This window comes from Megachile rotundata, chromosome 11, assembly GCF_050947335.1.
Source record: "Megachile rotundata isolate GNS110a chromosome 11, iyMegRotu1, whole genome shotgun sequence".
In the NCBI taxonomy this organism is placed as follows: Eukaryota; Metazoa; Arthropoda; class Insecta; order Hymenoptera; family Megachilidae; genus Megachile; species Megachile rotundata.
The window spans coordinates 9,035,736-9,056,828 of record NC_134993.1 but is presented as its reverse complement, the minus strand read 5'-3'; the positions used below and the strand labels follow the sequence as shown (position 1 = coordinate 9,056,828).

General features: G+C 30.0%; 1 protein-coding gene across 6 annotated transcripts in view; it reads left to right on the top strand.

Annotated features, from left to right (window-relative positions):
- Positions 1-21,093, top strand: part of kkv (hyaluronan synthase-like protein kkv) — an 85,003-nt gene that overhangs the window by 12,837 nt on the left and 51,073 nt on the right. Inside the window, exon 1 of one of the 6 annotated variants that reach the window (XM_076537321.1) lies at positions 645-911. The exons of the other annotated variants lie outside the window; for them this stretch is intronic. The gene's annotated coding sequence lies outside the window, so the exon portion shown is untranslated. Of the gene's footprint in view, positions 1-644; positions 912-21,093 lie in introns of those variants that run through there. 6 annotated transcript variants of the gene reach the window in all.

The following is a 21,093-nucleotide window of genomic DNA, read 5'->3' as shown; positions in this document are numbered from 1 at the left end:
TATTCGTCATCTGGAACATTTCATTATCCATCCTTTTTTTTCTTTCACCTCTTATATTGCCACTTATCGTTTGCTGTCTTTCGCTGTACATCATTTGGTATCTTTCACTATTCATCGCTCGCTGTATTTCGCTCATCATCTGTTCCCTTATCCGACTTATCCGCTGGTTTCGCTAGTTCCATCAGTCAGTATTTTACTAGCTCCATCATTTAGTACTTTACTAGTTCCATCAGTTAGTATTTTACTAGTTCCATCAGTTAGTATTCGCTAGTTTCATCAGTTAGTATATTTCATTCATCCAGTTTGCTATCTGGCCCTACACTGTGGTTTTTCATTGGATTGAAGATCAAAGGAGACAAAGACTGTACTTCACCCGATGGGAGACTAAACCTGGCAAGATCCGCCATTTGCCGAAGGTAAGCCATGGTGTCTATTTCGCAAGGTCTCGAATTCCGATAGATCGGGCATTCCTTATGTCCGGCTTGACACGAAAGAAATCGTCGAAGGGACGAAGAGGGGCCGAGAAAAGTCGCGGGAGGAGAGAAAGAGAGAAAGAGAGACTCGCTCTCTGTGTCGTGAAAGTTGTACACAGGAATGGAAGGCAAGAGGGGATTCTGAATCGCTTCTGGTACCTCTGGATCGTGGCTAAGCCAGTCGCTCGTTCGCCGTTCACCTAAGCGGCTTTCACCTGGCCGATTACGAACCTTGGTCATCGACCGACTGATCCTCGATTTTCGCGGCGTCCAGTGATTTCGGTGGCCGTCGTTTCTGATGCGGCACGCACCGGTCAACGCTTCCCGCGGGGAAATGTTTCCATGAGATCGAGAAAAACGGGTTCAAGATACGTGCCGTTGACCTCGTAGAATCGCGACGTTCTATCGGTTTTCTGGCAGGTTTCACTTTCGTCCAAGGTACGTGATATTCCCTCTTTTCCGGGAGAAAGTGTGGGATTTTCGGGATAAGAGATTTATGGATCGAGGAAACACATGATTCTGGGTCAAATTTGAGCGAGTCCTCGTTTCTCTCTGGACTTTCTATTGTGCAGCCACGAGGTTTCGTAATTTCGTGAACCGCGGGTTCACAGCTGTTTTGGGGTACAGTGGGGAATGTGATATTCATTTACTAATCGTGATTTAATAAATAGTACTTTTGTGATTGGTTTATCAGTAATTTGTATTGAGGGAAACGCGTAAAGAGGAATTCGTAAAATGTGCGGATATTAAATGTCAAATGTGCAGTCAAGTGTTGATGTGTTGCGTGAGCGCATGGGTCATATGTGACGTTTTCTGTGATATAAGGAGTTTCAGATCTTGCGGTATAATTATAATCTGGATGGAAAAATAGGTGAACAATGTAGAATATTTTTGGATGAATTTTTATTTATTGATGAGCAGAAATTTTTATTGAGAAAGTTTTGTGGTAAAAATGTTTAGAAATTTGGAAGTTTATAGGGGGTTTTGATTTCTGAATTTTTGGGAATGGTATTGATAGTAAATACTTTTGATAATAAAATTTATTTGAAGACAAATTTAGTTAAAATATTTGGAAATTTAGAAATTTAAATATTTGAAAATTTCAGGAAAATTTAGGAACATAAGTATATGCAAATCTAGGGAATTGGAAACATAAGAACTTGAAGATTTAGAAATGTGCAAATCTAGGGATTTTGAGTCACAAATACTTGAGGATTTAAAAATATGAGAATTTAGAGATTTGGAGACATCAAAACTTGAGGATTTAGAAATCTAGGGATTTAGTAATTCAGAAATCTAGAAATTTAGAGTATAGGGATTTGGAGACATAGAAACTTGAGGATTTAGACATCTAGGGATTTAGTACTTCAGAAATCTAGAAATTTAGAGTATAGGGATTTGGGGACATAGAAACTTGAGGATTTAGAAATCTAGGGATTTAGTAATTCATAAATCTAGAAATCCAGAGTCTAGGGATTTGGAGACATAGAAACTTGAGGATTTAGAAATCTAGGGATTTAGTAATTCAGAAATCTAGAGTCTAGGGATTTGGAAAAAGAAGAATTCATTGATTCAGAAATCAAACGTAAGAATTTTATTAATATACGCACTAATATACCTAAACCTAGGGATATGAGAATATAGACATTTGCAGATGTAGTAATTTGTGGATCTAGTTTCACAACGTAGATCATAGACCTTTTCGCCCGATCAAAAGTACCAGCTGTTTGAATTTGCCGACAATATAATGTGATATCTTATCGTTTCAGTAAAATCGTTTATTGATGCGTTGTAAACCAAACACTGTACCATAAATAAAGATTTAATAGATTTAGATCTGTCAATTAGTTGTTGACCAATTCTCTTATTAAGAAATCTGTATTAGTTAATGGACTGGAATCTCAAATTTTCAAATTCTCAAGTTTAGAAATTTTCAAATTTTCAAATTTCCAATTTGCAAATTGTCAAATTTTCACATTTTTAAATTGTTGTATTTTGAATTCTTCAAATATTTAAATTTTGAATTTTTCAAATTCTCAAATTCTTAAATTTTCAAATTCTCAAATTTTCAAATTCTCAAATTCTTAAATTTTCAAATTCTCAAATTTTCAAATTCTCAAATTCTGAAACTCTCAAATTCTCCAATTTTCCAATTTTCCAATTCTCCAATTCTCCAATTCCCCAACTCTCCAATTCTCCAATTCTCCAATTCTCTAATTCCCCAATTTTTCAATTTTCTAATTCTCCAATTCTCAAATTCCTAATTTTCCAAATTTTCAAATCCTAAAATTTTCCCATCTCCAAATCTCTAAATCCAATAATTCTGAAACCCCAAAATTCCAAAATCCTTATATCCCCAAATCACATTCTAAAATCCCAAAATCCTTATATCCCCATTGTATTCTAAAACCCTCAAATCCTTATATCTCTAAATACCTACATTCCAAAATCCCCAAATCCCTATACCTCCAAATACCTACACTCTAAAAGCTCCATATCCCCAAATACCTATATTCTAAAACCCCCAAATCCCTATATCTCCAAATACCTACATTCCAAATTCCTAAATGTCTATATCTCCAATTCCCTGCATTCTAAAATCCCCATATCCCCAAATACCTATATTCTAAAACCCCCGAACCCCTATACCCCCAAATTTCCACTCCGAAAAAAACTTCTACTCCAAAACTCCTCCGTCGTCAAATTCTTACTTCACCAAACACCAACTTCTTCTCCAAATCCCGTATAATAGCAAGAAAAATGTTCCCCATAACAATTCTCGGCTTTCGCCGCCTAATAATGGGAATGTGATTTGTATGTCAAGAGAAGCAGTGGTTCGTCTACGAAGGAGTCTTCATTGATCATTTTACAAGACAACACGCGAGCGTATAACGGTATTGCAAAACGAACGAGGGCGTGAGGTGGAAATTAGATATTTATAGGACGGTCTGACGTTACCCGTTGTTTCTTCTTCTTCTTCTCACTTTCGTCCTTCTAATTGGCGAGAGTGTAACACGCTTGGAAAGTGCGATGCATTTTTATTTCTTTATTCGACGCCTCAATATCTTGAGATCTCTACTTAAACACATGAAACTCAATTTTTTTTAACTTATAAGAAGCTTTATTGAGGATAATATTATTACAATTTGAAAATATTTGAAAAGATTAATATTAAATTATTATTAGTTTATGTTCATATGAGATGTGTGAGCTTTTTCAACATTCTTTGTTATATTATAAAATAAGAATACTTGTAATATTATGGACGTGGTTCTTCATTAAGGTTGCTCAACTTGGAATAACAAATTAAAATGATCAAACACGAAGAAACTTATTAAAGATACCAAATTTTCAAATTCTCAAACTATTAAAATGACTATAAAAGAACTATAAAACTTATTAAAAATAAATTTTCAAATTCTCAAACTTAAATGTCGAATTCGTGACACATGCCACAGTTCAAATATTGTGAACCATACTCATATTTCAACTGAGAGTAGATATTCAGTTTAATTCTAGTTAAAATCTACACAATTGATGACCGCCAAATACAAACACTGCGTAACATTTCATCACTCTGTATTTGTTTTAATGTTGTAACAATACTGACTGAACTATGCATAACGCACCTATCTAGAAAACTAGGTAACTAGGTTACCATGAATCTTATTAAAAATAAATTTCCAAATTCTCAAACTTAAATATCGTACTTCTTCCCACAAAAACCAAGGACCTATTTTACCTGAGAGTAACCCACTTCATAATGTATACTGTCTAACATACGCCTACAAGCATTAGTTCTGTTTAGAAAGAGATTGTGAAAATGTGCGACAAAATAAACTTATTTTTGTTGGGCTCAGAGCTAAAAGACAGAGCGCCAACATAACAATGTGATTAGGTTAGGTTATATTATATAGGGAGGGTGCAGGGGGAAGAGTCGTGCCTATATGTCCGCTTCAATACTAAAACGAGTAATTAATATAAACACTATGCCTATGGCAAAGTTCAGATTTCCGGGGAAATTGCAGTGTACAGATGTCAACCCACGAGTTGGCGCGTGAAGAGGCTGACCCAGGCGTTTAGAAGAGCTACGGATCCAATTGGAATAGAAAAATGGACGCGTCACACGTATTTTCGGCGGTAGTGTTGGCTCTCGCGGTCGCCAATTAGGCGAAAAATGGCGGGCAAACGTCTCGAGAGATAGTACGAATTGCTGCAGTTGTTATTGTCATTATTCTTATTTGCTGAAATGTGACGAAGCGTTAGGGACCTTCTTTTACTTTCAACTCGTGGGTTGACATCTGTAACTGGAGATTGATTGGTCAGTAGTCATATTGGAATTGTTGAAAGTTATTATAGTTTAAAAACTCAACACACACAACTTTCTTAAAATAGGTCAAAGTTTTACAAAACGTTCTGACACTTTTCCTCGACTGATAAAATAGTCACTCCACTCACTTTAGAATCAACATTGAATCAACTTATTGACGACTCTTCTCATTAATTTTTTGAAAATTTACATGTACCGAATTTTGAATGTCACACGTCTTCAACATTTCATTCATAAAAATAATTCTCTAACAAAACACTCTGTGTCGATTATTTTAGTGCGCCATATTAGTGTATGCATTGATACCTAAATTAGAATTTAACACAGATTTCACAAGAAATAACATATCGTAAGATTAATTAATAAGAAAGTTAAATGATCATTTGGTAGGTTCAGGTTTAGTGTTAATCGAAAGCTGTTGCACGTTTGCCACGATTTTTGATTGCACGTTGCGTAAACGTTATCTGATAGGAAACGAGTTTAGAGCGCGTGCTTGTTGACAGTATTTCGTTTTTATTTCTAATCTTGTGGTTCAGTATTTTAGTCGTTGGTTTTGGAGTGATAGTTTGAATTATATTTTAGTGCTATTCGGAAAGTAGTAGTTTGGAATTATGTAATAGTAATATTTAGTAGCTTGTATTATGTAATAGTAATATTTAGTAGCTTGTATTATGCAATAGTAATATTTAGTAGCTTATATTTAATAGTAGTATTCAGTAGTTTATATTTAATAGCTTGTTTTGTGTAGTTAAGGGTAAGAGCTTAGGGAAATTTAAGGAATTTGGGTATTTGGGAATTTGAGAATTTGAGAATTTGAGAATTTGAGAATTTGAGAATATTGAGAATTTTAAGAAATTTGGGGCATTTGGAGAATTTGGAGAATTTGGGGAATTTGAAGAATTTGGGGAATTTGAGTATTTAGGAAATTGGGAATTTGGAAAATTTGGAGAATTTGGGAATTTGGGAATTTGGGAATTTGGGAATTTGGGAATTTGGGAATTTGGGAATTTGGAAATTTGGGAATTTGGGAATTTGGGAATTTGGAAAATTTGGAGAATTTGGGAATTTGGGAATTTGGGAGTTTGGAGAATTTGAGAATTTGGGGAATTTGGGGAATTTGGGGAATTTGGAGAATTTGGGAATTTGAGAGTTTGGAGAATTTGGAAATTTGGGAAACTTGGGAAATTTGAGAAACTTGTGAATTTTGGAATTTTGGAAATTTTGGAAATTTGAGGAATTTGGGAATTTCGTAATTTGGTAATTTGGGAAATTGGAGAATTTGGGAATTTGGGAATTTGGAGAATTTGTAAATTTTGGGAAATTTGAGTATTTGGGGAATTTGGAGAATTTGGGAATTTGAGAGTTTGGAGAATTTGGAAATTTGGGAAACTTGGGAAATTTGAGAAACTTGTGAATTTTGGAATTTTGGAAATTTTGGAAATTTGAGGAATTTGGGAATTTGGTAATTTGGTAATTTGGGAATTTGGAGAATTTGGGAATTTGGGAATTTGGTAATTTGGGAATTTGGAGAATTTGGGAATTTGGGAATTTGGAGAATTTGTAAATTTTGGGAAATTTGAGTATTTGGGGAATTTGGAGAATTTGGGAATTTGAGAGTTTGGAGAATTTGGAAATTTGGGAAACTTGGGAAATTTGAGAAACTTGTGAATTTTGGAATTTTGGAAATTTTGGAAATTTGAGGAATTTGGGAATTTGGTAATTTGGTAATTTGGGAATTTGGAGAATTTGGGAATTTGGGAATTTGGTAATTTGGGAATTTGGAGAATTTGGGAATTTGGGAATTTGGAGAATTTGTAAATTTTGGGAAATTTGAGTATTTGGGGAATTTGGAGAATTTGGGAATTTGAGAGTTTGGAGAATTTGGAAATTTGAGAAACTTGGGAAATTTGAGAAACTTGTGAATTTTGGAATTTTGGAAATTTTGGAAATTTGAGGAATTTGGGAATTTGGTAATTTGGTAATTTGGTAATTTGGGAATTTGGAGAATTTGGGAATATGGGAATTTGGTAATTTGGGAATTTGGAGAATTTGGGAATTTGGGAATTTGAAGAATTTGTAAATTTTGGGAAATTTGAGTATTTGGGGAATTTGGAGAATTTGGGAATTTGAGAGTTTGGAGAATTTGGAAATTTGGGAAACTTGGGAAATTTGAGAAACTTGTGAATTTTGGAATTTTGGAAATTTGAGGAATTTGGAGAATTTGGGAATTTGGGAGTTTGGAAATTTGGAAATTTGGGAATTTTGAAATGTTGGAAATTTACAACTTTCAACCTTGAGAATATTAAAAACTTGATAATTTGCGAAATTTTGGAAAATTGAAATTTCATCAAATTTGCAAAACCTAAAAACATTGAAATTCCAGAATCCTTGTTAGAAACACTAAAATTTTAGAATTCTTAAATTCAAGAATATTGGAATTAGAAAAACTTGAAAATTTAAAAAAAGAATGTTAAAATTTAACAAACCTAATGTGCATTTTTATTATAATAACAAAATACATTTTCAAAAAACATCCTTGTAATTACTAAAAAGAATCGTCTCAAAAGAAACTACTTCTTCTATCACTCAATTTCATTCTTCACACTTTTTTCTTCCCAAAACATAACCTAACATAACCTTGCCAAATATAATCTAAATCATAGGATTTACATAGTTCCGATATATAACATATATGTCATAAATAACGTTTATTAAAAATGAAATACTTGTCAAGTAGCTTAAGTACATCAAATACACGATGATTTATATGGTGTTATTAATTAGAAGCAAGCGATTAATCAAATAATTGGTAACATCTGTTACGCAGTGTCGATGTTGTCACAAGTGTTGCTGTCGGTCACAATTATCGATATAATCAGAAAATCATGTTTTTTGGCATTTTAAGAGCAGAAATCAAGCGTTGAGGCTTAGAACACTAGTTAGACTATAACTGACTGTAAAAATACTTATAAAAATATTATAACTAGTACTTTAGTTACATATTAGATGTATCAATATTTAATAATATTGGACTCGTTCAGGTATTTATTCTTAGAAGTGATTGTAGGTCGATGGATAGTGGCAGTGAATAAATTAATATTAACACGTTTACCAGTGATTTATTAGAAATTTGTTCGTAGGAGATTATTTTTACCTGTTCATAAAATGAAGTGAACTTATGATTTTTTTTACTTATTCATAAAGTTTGTAATATTAAAAATATTGAAATAGTGGTAGGGGAAGAAATAGGTAGGTACTTGAGTAATATTATTTTTGGTGGAGACATTTTTTAATTTGTGAAGTTATAGATTTAAAAAATATCAAATTTTTGTGTTTGGATGATTTTGAATGCCGTGGAATTTGGTGATTATAGAATTTGAAGATTTGGGAATTTGGGAATTTAAGGGGATGGAAAGATAGGGATTTGGTAATTGAGGAATTTGAGAATTTGGGAAATTTGGAAAATTTATGAATTTGAGAAATTTGGGGAATTTGGGGTATTTGGGGTGTTTAGGGAATTTGAGTATTTGGGAATTTGTCTATTTGAGAATTTGGGGAATTTGAATATTTGGGAATTTGAGAAATTTGAGAATTTCAAGAAATTTGGGGAAGTTGGGGAATTTGGGAAACTTGGGAATTTGAGAAATTTGAGAATTTCAAGAAATTTGGGGAAGTTGGGGAATTTGAGTATTTGGGAATTTGGAAAACTTGGGAATTTTGGAAATTGTGGAAATTTGAGGAATTTGGGAAATTTAGGAATTGGGGGAATTTGGGGAATTTGGGGTATTTGGGGTGTTTGGGGAATGTGAGAATTTGTCTATTTGTGAAGTTGGGGAATTTGGGAAATTTGAGAATTTGAGAAATTTGATAATTTCAAAAAATTTGGGGAATTTGGGAATTTAAGGAAATTGAGGAATTTGGGGAATTTGAATATTTGGGAATTTGGGAAACTTGGGGATTTTGGAAATTGTGGAAAGTTGGCAATTTGAGAAATTTGAGAATTTCAAGAAATTTGGGGAATTTGGGGAATTTGGGAATTGGAGGAATTTGGGGAATTTGAGTATTTGGGAATCTGAGAATTTGGATATTTGGGAATTTAGAAAATATGAAGATTTAGGAATTTGGGGATGTAGAAGTTTGGGAATGTAGAAATTTGAAAATTTACAAATTTAAATAAGTTAAAAATTGGAAAATTTAAAAACACAAACCCAGTAATTTACAACTTAAAAATTTGAAAATTTGAAAATTTAAAAGTACAGTTATTTTGAAATTTTGAAATTTAGAAATATAGAAACGTAAAAAATTAGAAATCTAGAAATCCACAAATTTAAAAATCTAAAATCTGAGAAATATTGCAAACATAAGAAGTTAGAAACGTAACAATTATGATAATAAATTAATTTTGCAAGTCATTGTTGCATCTCGACCTGTAAATCGCAAGAACTTGTAAACTACAAAAGAGTAATCTTAGATACTGAAAGAATCTGACGAAACGTCATATTTTATTTATCTAAACATCTAAAGTGCGTAATGAAACTGACTCATCTTCCAGTCCTTGACTGATGTTGTTACAGAAAAAGCATTTATCACGAATGAACAAGCTTTTCTTTGTAATAACATTTCTTATTATCTCTTCCATTGATATCGAACGAATCACGAATCATTTTTCTAGCTATACATATTTCGTATGATTTAGAATTCTACATGAACAGAACTAGTTTATAGTAAAGTCTTGACATAAACGAAAATAATCTATACGATATAAGCGAATAAATTTCCATTACTGGTGGATGTATCACAGTATGCGCGAGACAATATTAATACAAGTATATAACTTTATTTTTCATTTTTATGTTATCAAACTTTTACCAATAGATTTCTCACGTTTTTCTGATTAAAATATCAAACATGATATAATTAAATACTGATTTAATTGACGATAAGTTGTGACAGAGGATAGCGAGTGAAAAAACGCTGCGATTGTGGCAGACTGCAAAGATCAAACCTGTTGTATTCTTTACAAGACTAATATCTCGCTAACTTTTTTATTTTTACTCCTTTTTTCATACAACTTTTTCCATCATATTTGTGCCATTTTCCTGATTAAAATGATACCAAACACGACATTATTCGGGACATATTTACTTGTAATAACTTATTTAAACATTTCAGCCGTAGTCTACGATTTCGACTGTCAGTTGTATCACGTGATCCGAATAGCACCGAAGAGTAACTAAGTTACCCGATGTGTCACTCGTCCGTTTACCGCGAATCTTACTACGATAAAACTTCAATATAAACGCTTGAAATTACAAATAAATACGTTTCGAATTACGTCGTGGCTGATCTCATTTTAATCAGGAAAATGTCACGAATATATTGGTAATAGTTTCATAAGAAAGGAATGAAAAATAACAAGTTTTATTCTTGCATTAAAATTGTCCTACTGATGTTACTGTTTGCTTACCTTCGGTTCGGACATTTTCTTCACTCGCTTTTCTACACTTGGCTAATTTCGATCAATGTAGGAACTACACGACATAAGCGAAAGTTCACACTCGAGAGATTCGCTTATATCGAGACTTTATTGTAAATGGGAAATATTTATAGCAGACCTTCTGAGAGGATTAAAGGACCTTCGCTATATTGATTTGGTAGGAACTTTGCACAATTAGGGAACAGACTACAGATAATGATATTGTAAACTTAGAGTATATAACTTTGTGAGAGCAGAAAAATTAGGTAAATTCAGATACAAAAATATAGAAGAGAGTTTGAAATTTTTGCGGTTTAAAGATTTTTAAGGCTTGTTATTTGATAATTTATTAATTAGAAAATTTGAAACATTGAAAACTTCAAATTTTATAAGCGAAAGTTCAGATCTGAAGAATTCACTTATATCAAAACTTTGCTACTCTAAGTAAAACAACAATTATTTTTTAAATACCGAAGGTCAATACAAACTTGACTTATATCTAACTACATGTATAAAGGCATTACTAACGATCGTTATCATCGTTATCTTCTTGCATCGCGATCTTGTCACGTCAGTTATACAACTTTAACAAGTTACGGAAAGAAAAATATTTCAAACCGCATTTTTTGCTTTTAGATGACCGTAATCGTTAAACTATTCAGGTCCTTGCCGGAAATTTTTGTTTAGAAGCAGATAGCGGTCGCCTATCTGCTATCAAAAGTTCGGTAAACAATGATGGTGTCATAACGAAATAGCTTTATAGGTTTTTGCAGTTTCTTGGAATTTCTGGTGCAATTTAATACTTGATGTACGTGATTAACAACTGTGTTTGCAATTTTTATAATTCTGGGGAAAATTATTAAAATTCTTTCTTAGTTAATCATTCTTTAAATTATTTTCTTTCTTGTTAATTATTTGAATTATTTCTTAAATCTTCATAATTAATTTTTATTTATTAATTACTTGAATTATTTTTTGATTATTATTAAAAATTATTTTTAATTTTTTAAGCAATTCTTTTTATGTAATAATAATACATTTGTATACTTGTTGCAATTAAAAATAAATTTAGTTATGCATTATTTTGAACGAGAAAATGACTTTCATTAATCATTGAAATTCATTAATGAATTTCTAATTTTTTCACAATTAAATTGCAAGACACGTAATAAGTGAATTTCTAATTTTTTCACAATTAAGTTGCAATACACGTAATCAGTGAATTTTTAATTTTTTCACAATTAAGTTGCAAGACACGTAATAAGTAAATTTCTAATATTTTCACAATCAATTTACCATACAGGTTATAAGTGAATTTATAATGTTTTCACATCTAATTTACAATACGGGTAATAACTAAATTTGTAATTTTTTCACATCTAATTTACAATACGGTTAATAAGTAAATTTGTAATTTTTTCACAATCAATTTACCATACAGGTTATAAGTGAATTTATAATTTTTTCACATCTAATGTACAATACGGTTAATAAGTAAATTTGTAATTTTTTCACAATCAATTTAACATACAGCTTATAAGTGAATTTCTAATTTTTTCACATCTAATTTAACATACAGCTTATAAGTGAATTTCTAATTTTTTCACATCTAATTTACAATACGATTAATAAGCGAATTTCTAATTTTTTCACAATCAATTTACAACACAGACAATAAATTATACGCGCAGCATACAAGTTTTTGCAGTTATTTTTTCATAACTTATAACACGTCATTGCAGGCTCAGTAACTTCGATAGTATCATTACAAGGAAGCCAGTGATTCTCAAATAAAAATTGTATCTAATTACATCGATTTTTTCATTGAAATACGATACATTCTCCAGCAATATTGCCCGATAGATGTAGGACAGCTTTTAATGTTACTTCACTCTAACACTGGATCTTATCGTCTTTTTATTGATCATTCCGAGAATCTTGTTTCCTCTTTCATAATCTGGAGGAGGTGACTACGAACGGATTAAGCGATTAAGATCAGAAAGGTAAATCGATGTAATACTTCTGAATTGTAACAATATTTGATATTTTGGAGAGATAATGGCTTGAAATTGGAGAAGGACGTCGTCTGAGTAATGTTCAGATGAATAATATTCGAAACGACGTTATTCGTTGAAGGAAAATTATTTTTATTCAATAATCTTGGAATAAAAAATGACAAGCAAGATGAAGTTATTCAAGAATTTTTTATGTTTTATTATTTACAGTATTTTAGCTTTAACTTTTTAATTGTCAGCTTGTTCAGTTCTTTAATTTTTGAATTTTTGACTTGTGGAACTTTTGAGTTTTTGAAATTTGGAATTTTTTAATTTTTTGGAGCTTTTGAACTTTTGAACCTGTGAGCTTTTGAATGTTTGAATTTAGGAACTTTGGAATTATGAAAATTTGGAGTTTTGGAAATTTGGTGTTTTGGAATTTTGGAATTTTGGAATTTTGAAATTTTGGAATTCTGGAATTTTGGAATTTTGGAATTTTGGAATTTCGCAATTTTGCAATTCTGAAATTTTGAAGATTTGAAAGTTTTGAATTTTTAAAATTTGCACCTTTGAGCTTTTCAGCTAATAAATTTTTCAATTAATAATTTATGAACTTTTCAATTTTTCACTTTTTGAATTTTTGAACATACGTTCTTCAAATATTTTAAATATATTTGCAATATATTAATATTGTTACTTTTACTTATATTGTAACGTTACTGTAAAAGGTTAATTACTTAATCGACGCCAATATACTCGATGAAAATTCTCTTTTTCTCACAATTTAATTGCATGTTGGTATTCAGCGAATGGTTCAGTAATAGATTACGTTATTCATGACATCATATTGAATTAGTAATCGCACTTGTAACCAGGTACATTTACTTAAAGCAACCTATGAAACTGGTATTTAGTTAGTGTAAAGTAAATATATAATTATATTACTTTTGGGTTCATATTTACATCACAACGCAACAAAAGGTTAAAATTTAATATATGAATAAAATAAACAATCACACAGAAATATTTATCTCATTTAATACATAATCTGAACTAATATAAACACTTTTGTCTAAATAAAAATGTCACTTAATTTCATTAAAAAAAAGACTTCATATAATATTAATTTTGTAATAACAGTGCATTATACTTAGGTTTACTATTTGTTAATAATCTTGTTATTAATAATTAATATCCTTGTTAACTAATAACCCACGAACGTTAAACATACAAATTTCGCTTGTTTCGTATAGTTGCATACTGCGGTTACTCAGAACGATATACAGGGTGGCTCACCACATTTTGCCATCTAGATTAGCGTCATTATTATTACTCATAGCAAACAATGTTTCAGATGAAGTTGAATGGTTTTGAGAGGGGCATATGCTGGTGGTATATTTTTTTTTGTAGGTAACGTGTAAAGAACATATGAAGATCATTAATGTATTTTTAAATGTAATCATATATTTTTTATTGCATCAGCTGAAACTCCTTCATATTCTTTACAAAAAAGTATTAATCTATTTATGTGAAAAAATCATTAGTTTAGGAGATATTTTAATTCTAACTTGTTAGGAAATCGTGACTTTCTGGTCAATATTATGAATTGCCCTAACTGAACAGCAAATGTTTTTCTACATGCTTTGAGAGGTTACTTGTCACCAAACGAATTGTGAGTTTTTTTTGTTACGCAGTAACAGTGAAATTTAGTCTCTGTTACGTCTCTAATACGATGAATACGACGATACAATGAATTATCACTTCATAATGAAGTATTCTAAAGAAGAAAAAATAGACATGTTATCAGTTTATTTTGAAGCTGGGAAAAGTGCTACACATGCAGAAAGATTATACACTACGGAATGTTAGTAAGTCATTAATTTCTCGATTCAGAAAGTGTTCTGATGCAAATGGTTGCCACATTGAACTTTTCTGTAAATAGTCATTAAAATTAAAATATCTCCTAAACTAATGATTTTTTCACATAAATAGATTAATACTTTTTTGTAAAGAATATGAAGAAGTATCAGCTGATGCCATAAAAAATATATGATTCCATTTAAAAAAACACTAATGACTTTCATATGTCCTTTGCACGTCCACCTACAAAAAAAATATACCACCAGCATATGCCCCCCTCAAAACCATTCAACTTCATCTAAAACATTGTTTGCTATGAGTAATAATAATGACGCAAATCTAAATGGCAAAATGTGGTAAGCCACCTTGTATTTTAGCGTCCTTTATAAGTTATGCAAAGTTCGAATGAAATCTGAGGTTCAACGATTGTGGCTTTCTAAAAAATTCCAGGATTTTTGATTCGGTCAAGGTGATTCGATTCCAGAAGACAACGATCGAAGATGACAAAGTCATAGGTGAATCACATCGCGTGGGAAACACCAGAGACATAGTAACCCATTAGAGTGTTAGGTTAAAGAAGGAAGCGCGATGGCGGATACGCGGGAAAAATGTTGATTCACAAAGAAATAACGATGCTATGCTTGAAACCGGTTAATCATGACGGGAATGTGTCTTTCTGGGTACAGTCGAGTGAAATACGGTCTCTCGTTAGTTTCCCAATTATGAAAATTATTAAAAAGCTTTTGTGCGAATTTTCTCCTTCATTGAGGCGCAGATTTATTGTCTGTAAATCTAGGGACAAATTTAATTGAATAAAATGTAATTCAGTATAATTTAAATTATTTTAACTTAAATTAGTTTAATATAATTGCATACAGTTTAATTCAATTTAATTTACTTTAACATAATTTAATTGATCGAATAATTAAATTAATCATGTATCAACAAAAACAAAATCACCATATCCATCATAATTAATCAATTCTTTCACTCCGCAATACAAGGCCTCGTCCTTTTACTCGCAACAAGATTCGTGTTAATTGTCCTTGCGCAGCAAAATCAGCATCCGCGAATTCAATTTTTCTCTCCCTTCTCTCGGAACCGAAATAAAAACGAGAGGACCGTAAAATGGTTGTCGAAATACATAAGTACCGAAACCGGAACTGGAATGTCCCGTCCGGGACCTTCACCCCAGCCTTGGCCGCTAGAAAAAATAGAGGACAACGATTCGTCGGATTCGCGAAGAATTTCAGCGATGTTCTCTTAAATGAATCACCAGACGAAGAAAAGAGAGACAGTTTCGAAGAAAAAAGGCAATAATAAGGAGAAAGGAATGACCTTGCATCGGAGGATATTTCGAATCGATTCGATGGTGAGAGCGAACGCGTGTACAGTCGACAGAAACTCTGTGTTCTTTGGGGGAAATATGACGAACGTGCGATGAAAGATTTTATGCTCAAGTTTCAGGGATTTTTGAGAATACGAAAGTTTGAAATGTGGATTGTGAGTTTGGGAAGTTGGATTTCTAGGGATTTTGTAGTTTTGGAATATAAGGATCTGTAGATATGAGTATCTAGGGAATTTGTAGTTTAGATATTTGAAGAGCTATGGATACAGAAATCTAGTGATTTGACAGTTTAGAAGTTTAATAATTTTTGAATGGAGAAATCTAGGGATTTGACAGTTCAGAATCTTAAGTTAAATTAAGTTAAATATTATTAAGTTGAATAATACTAAATTAACTTGTACTGAATTAAATTATACTAAATCAAGGTAAATTATGTTAAATAATGCTAAATTAAATGATACTAAATCGACTCATACTAAATTAAGTTAAATTAAGTTAAACATTACTAAACCAAATAATACTAAATCAATCCATACTAAATTAAATTGTACTAAATCAGGGTAAATTATATTAAATAATATTAAGTTAAATGACACTAAATCGACTCATACTAAATTAAATTAAATTAAGTTAAATATTATTAAGTTGAATAATACTAAATTAATTCATACTAAATTAAATTATACTAAATCAAGGTAAATTGTATTAAATAATAATAAGTTAAATGATACTAAATCGAGTCATACTAAATTAAGTTAAATTAAGTTAAATATTACTACGCCAAATAATACTAAATCAATGCATACTAAATTAAATTGTACTAAATCAAGGTAAATTAAATTAAATAGTACTAAGTCACATAATACTAAATTGAGTTAAATTAAATTAAATAATATAAAGTTAAATAATACTAAATAAACTCATACCAAATTAAGTTAATTAAGCCACAATAATTTACATAACTAAATAATTAATTCCCTCAACTATTTGTATTTTCTAAAATATTTCACCTTGACATAAATAATAAATCAGAAATACTTCACCTTGACGTAACTAATAAATAACAGTATACTTGTAAGAATATACTCATCACCAAATATTATTTCACAAAAATAGCAATTAAATAGCAATTAAAAAACCTAAACAAATATCATCAAATAAAATAAAATTTCACAAGGAACAAAAATTTGAATACATAAAGGTTAAGGCAGTACAAAAGTATGCAAATTCAGGATACTATATAACCTTCAAAAACCAATCAGCTACTCTTTGATAAAGTTACTTTCGCTGAAGAACTAATTAAAACCTGAAACTTTCCTGTAATCAGCGCAAACAAGCAAGCTTTGTGCAGTAGTAGTTACAAGTTAACACTGTTATCACCGATAACAAGGTCAAATATAATCTGCAATCACACTGTCCTTCCTGTAAGCCATAAAATTGACATTGAAATAAATACTTAAATCGATTTCATTTATTCGAAACGATTTATAGGTACCATGTGTAGCTTATGCACTGATATAAAGATGATTGATAAAATAATCGAAATAAAATTGTGACGCAAATTTTCGAAGTTAATGAACTTATGTAGTATTTTTTAATAAAAAATATATAAACTACATAAAATACATAAAAATACATAAAAAATATATAAACCTCTGTAGTATTTTTTAAAGTGACCTCTGTAGTATTTTGAAACACTAGTATTTTTTTAAGTGATTGGAAATGAAATAATAGACAATGAAAATTTCGATGGTGGAATAAATGTGAATGATGGAATGATTGGTGTAATCATTGACGAGGATCGATGCAACGATGGAATAATTGACAACAGGGTTTGATAATGTGATGTTGAATTATGAACGATAGATTTATTCATTCATTGAGGGAATTAATTATTTTATTCAGACCCTATTTCTTTGATCTTTCGAAATTGTTTCAATAAAATAAAAGTTTTTGGAATTTCATTATTTTATTGAACATACATTTATTTCAATTGTAAAATATAAATTAGAGAAGCTAAATATAAATATAAATTACAAAAATATACATTGAAGGAATTAAGTAGAAATTGCAAAGATATAAATTAGAGAAACTAAATATAAATTACAAAAATACAAATTGAAGAAATTAGGTAGAATCTAAAAAAATATAAATGAGAGAAACTAAATATAAATTACAAAAATATAAATTGAGGAAATTAAGTAGAAATTGCAAAGGTATAAATTAGAGAAACTAAATATAAATTACAAAAATATGAATTGAAGAAATTAAGTAGAAATTGCAAAAATAAAAATAAGAAAAATTCAATATATATTACAAAAATATGAATTGAAGAAATTAAGTAGAAATTACAAAAATATAAATTAGAAAAATATACATTGAAGAAATTAAATAGAAATATAATAAATTACAAAAATATAAATTAACGAAATTAAATACAAATTAAATAAAATATACATCGGAGAAATGAAATAGAAATTAAAAAAAATGTAAGTGAAAGAAATTAAATAGAAAATAAATAAAATATAAATGAAAGAGGTGTTCCTATTAACAAAATAATTCCGCCACTTTCTAAATCTAACCTAAATCTTAATCTATTAAGAGCAATATAACATAATAATCGAGCAGTCGACAACAAAAAGATTCGCCGAGTCCAAAAAGAAGGAAACGAATCGAGCGACAAAAAAGGTTAAACTGTAACATAGTTTCTCAATAATTTCTCTCTAAAATGGCCGTCGCCTAACTGTTCCGGCTCTTAAAGTCTTTCCAACACGGTGTCCCAATTCCGATACTCGATTTAAGAAACATTATTTTCGTCGTACATTGAACTCTTTTTTTCTTTCTTTGTTCAATGATCCAGTTGTCTTATTACGATAATGTTCGATTACCTATGAATGAGTGGTCGATTAAATAGAGGACACTTCTTGGAGTGTGTGATATGAAGTATTTGTTCTGTCGAGTTAGATTCTTGTTATTGGGAGATGGTTAAGGGTTAAATTTTGGGTTTGAGGGTTGAAGGTTGCATTGGAGGATTAAATGTAGCAGTTGGAGGTTAAATATTGCGTTTGAGGATTAATTATTGCTTTTGAGGATGAAATGTTGGGTATAAGGGTTAAATATTGCATTTGGGGGTTCAAGGTTGAATTTAAGAGTTAAATATTGTACGCGGGGTTGAAATTTTACATTCGAAAGTTAAATATTGTATTTAAGGGTTAACTGTTGCATTTAAAGGTTAAATGTCGCGTATTTGAGGGTTAAATACTGTACTCAAGGGTTAAATATTACTTTTCGAAGTTACATATTGGATTTATAAATTAAATGTTGCATTTGAAGGTTAAATATTATACTCGAAAGCTAAATACTTTGCTAAATGCGTCTGAGGATTAAATGTTGTACTTCAAGATTAAATATTGCATGTGAAGGTTAAATATTGTATTCAGGGGTTAAATATTGCTTTTGAGTGTTCCATATTGGATTTAAAAATTAAATGTTACATTTAAAGGTTAAATATTAAATTTGAAAGTTAAATATTGCTTGTGTGAGTTAAAATTTGGTTCTCATGATTATATATTGCATGTGAGGGTTAAATAGTGTATTTAAGGGTTAAATATTGCTTTCGAGTGTTACATATTGGTCTTAAGAGCTAAATATTGCATATGAAGGTTAAATATTAAATTTGAAAGTTAAATATTGCTTTTGTGAGTTAAAATTTGGCTTTCAAGATTAAATATTGCATGTGAGGGTTAAATATTGTATTCAAGGGTTAAATATTGTTTTCGAGTGTTACATATTGGACTTAAGAGCTGAATATTGCATTTGAAGGTTAAATATTAAATTCGAAAGCTAAATATTGCTTTTGTGGGTTAAATATAGCATTTCAAGATTAAATATTGCATGTAAGGGTGAAATATTGCTCTTGATAGTTGCACATTAAATTTAAAAATTAAATATATGCTTTTGATGCTTACATATTGGATTTAACAGTCAAATGCTGCATTTCAAAGTTACTTTTGCCTATTTGAATATTACATTCAAAAGTTAAATATTATACTTGAGAATTAAACATAGAATTTCTTTATTATAACACATTAAACTAAAAATCATTTCAATCTAAGGTCCACCATTTTTAAAATAATCTTCTGTACTATCGTTGATGACCAAAATCTTCGCTCAAAGATTAAGCAAATTTGAATTATGTTCACTATAAATTACCCATAGATAAAGATTAATCTCCACTGTATTAATCTTCATCTGTTGTCATCGTTATCTTCATTTTCCTTAAGAATGGACCTCACTTTCGAAATAAATGACTCGGATGTTTGAATACTTGTTTGATCGGTTGCTTGCGGGAGGCATTCGATTATTCAGCAGAAAAAAAGATAACGGTACTGCTTCCTTGTAGCTGTGACACCGATGACAACGATTTAAATGTCGCGTTACACCTACCGATCGAATAGAATGTTCCACACTGCCATATTGTAATAAAATGTACGGACATTTTATCTAACTGCTGTTTATTTATTGCGGAAATTGTTGCTAGCTTGAAACGAGTTTTCTACGTGTTAATATGTGGCTTGACCACTTTACTTCGTGTAGATGAATGAAATTAAGGAATAAAATAATAAAAGAATTGAATTAAAAAATGATATTAAAGAAGAATAAAATAAAAAAATAATATTAAGGATAAAATAATAGAAGAATGAAACTAAAGAATGAAATTAATGAATAAACAACAAAAGAATAAAATTAAAAAATAAGATAATAGAAGAATGATACTAAAGAATAAAATTAATGAGAAAAATTGAAAACTAAAATAATAAAAGGATAAAATTATAGAAAAAAATAAAAAATAAAATAATAGAAGAATGAAACTAAAGAATAAAATTAATGAATAAATAACAAAAGAGTAAAATTAAAGAAGAAAATTAAAAAATATAATAATAGAAGAATGAAACTAAAGAATAGCAATTTAAAATTTGAAAGCTTGACATTACCAGCGAGAAATATGTCCTCACAACAATCTCTTTAAATTTCATACTCTAAATATATCTCTGAAACATTTGAAGTGATTCTCTTCATAATTTGCATATTTATTCTAAATGTACGAAACTAGTCCTTCAAGCACAATTCCTTTGTTCTGACTCAGATATTTTTTTCACATATGTGAATCATTTTTTTTGTCTTTAACAACTCCTTGTTTTCTGAATTTTAGCTTTTTAAAACTTTAATATTTCGATAATTTTCAATTTTTCAAATTTCCACATTTCTAAATTTCTAAATTTCTAAATTTTCAAATTTTTAAATTTCTAAAACTCCAAAATTGCAAATCTCTAAAATTCCAAAATTCCAAATCTACAAATCTCCAAATTTCCAAAATTCCAAATCTCCAAAATTCCAAAATTCCAAAATTCCAAAATTCCAAAATTCCAAAATTAAAAAATTCCAAGTCTCCAAAGTTCCAAATCTCCAAAGTTCCAAATCTCCAAAATTCCAAATTCCCAAATTCCCAAATTCCCAAATTTCCAAATTTCCAAAATTCCAAAATTCCAAAATTCCAAATCTCAAAAATTCCAAATCTCCAAAGTCCAAAGTTCCAAATTTCCAAAGTTCCA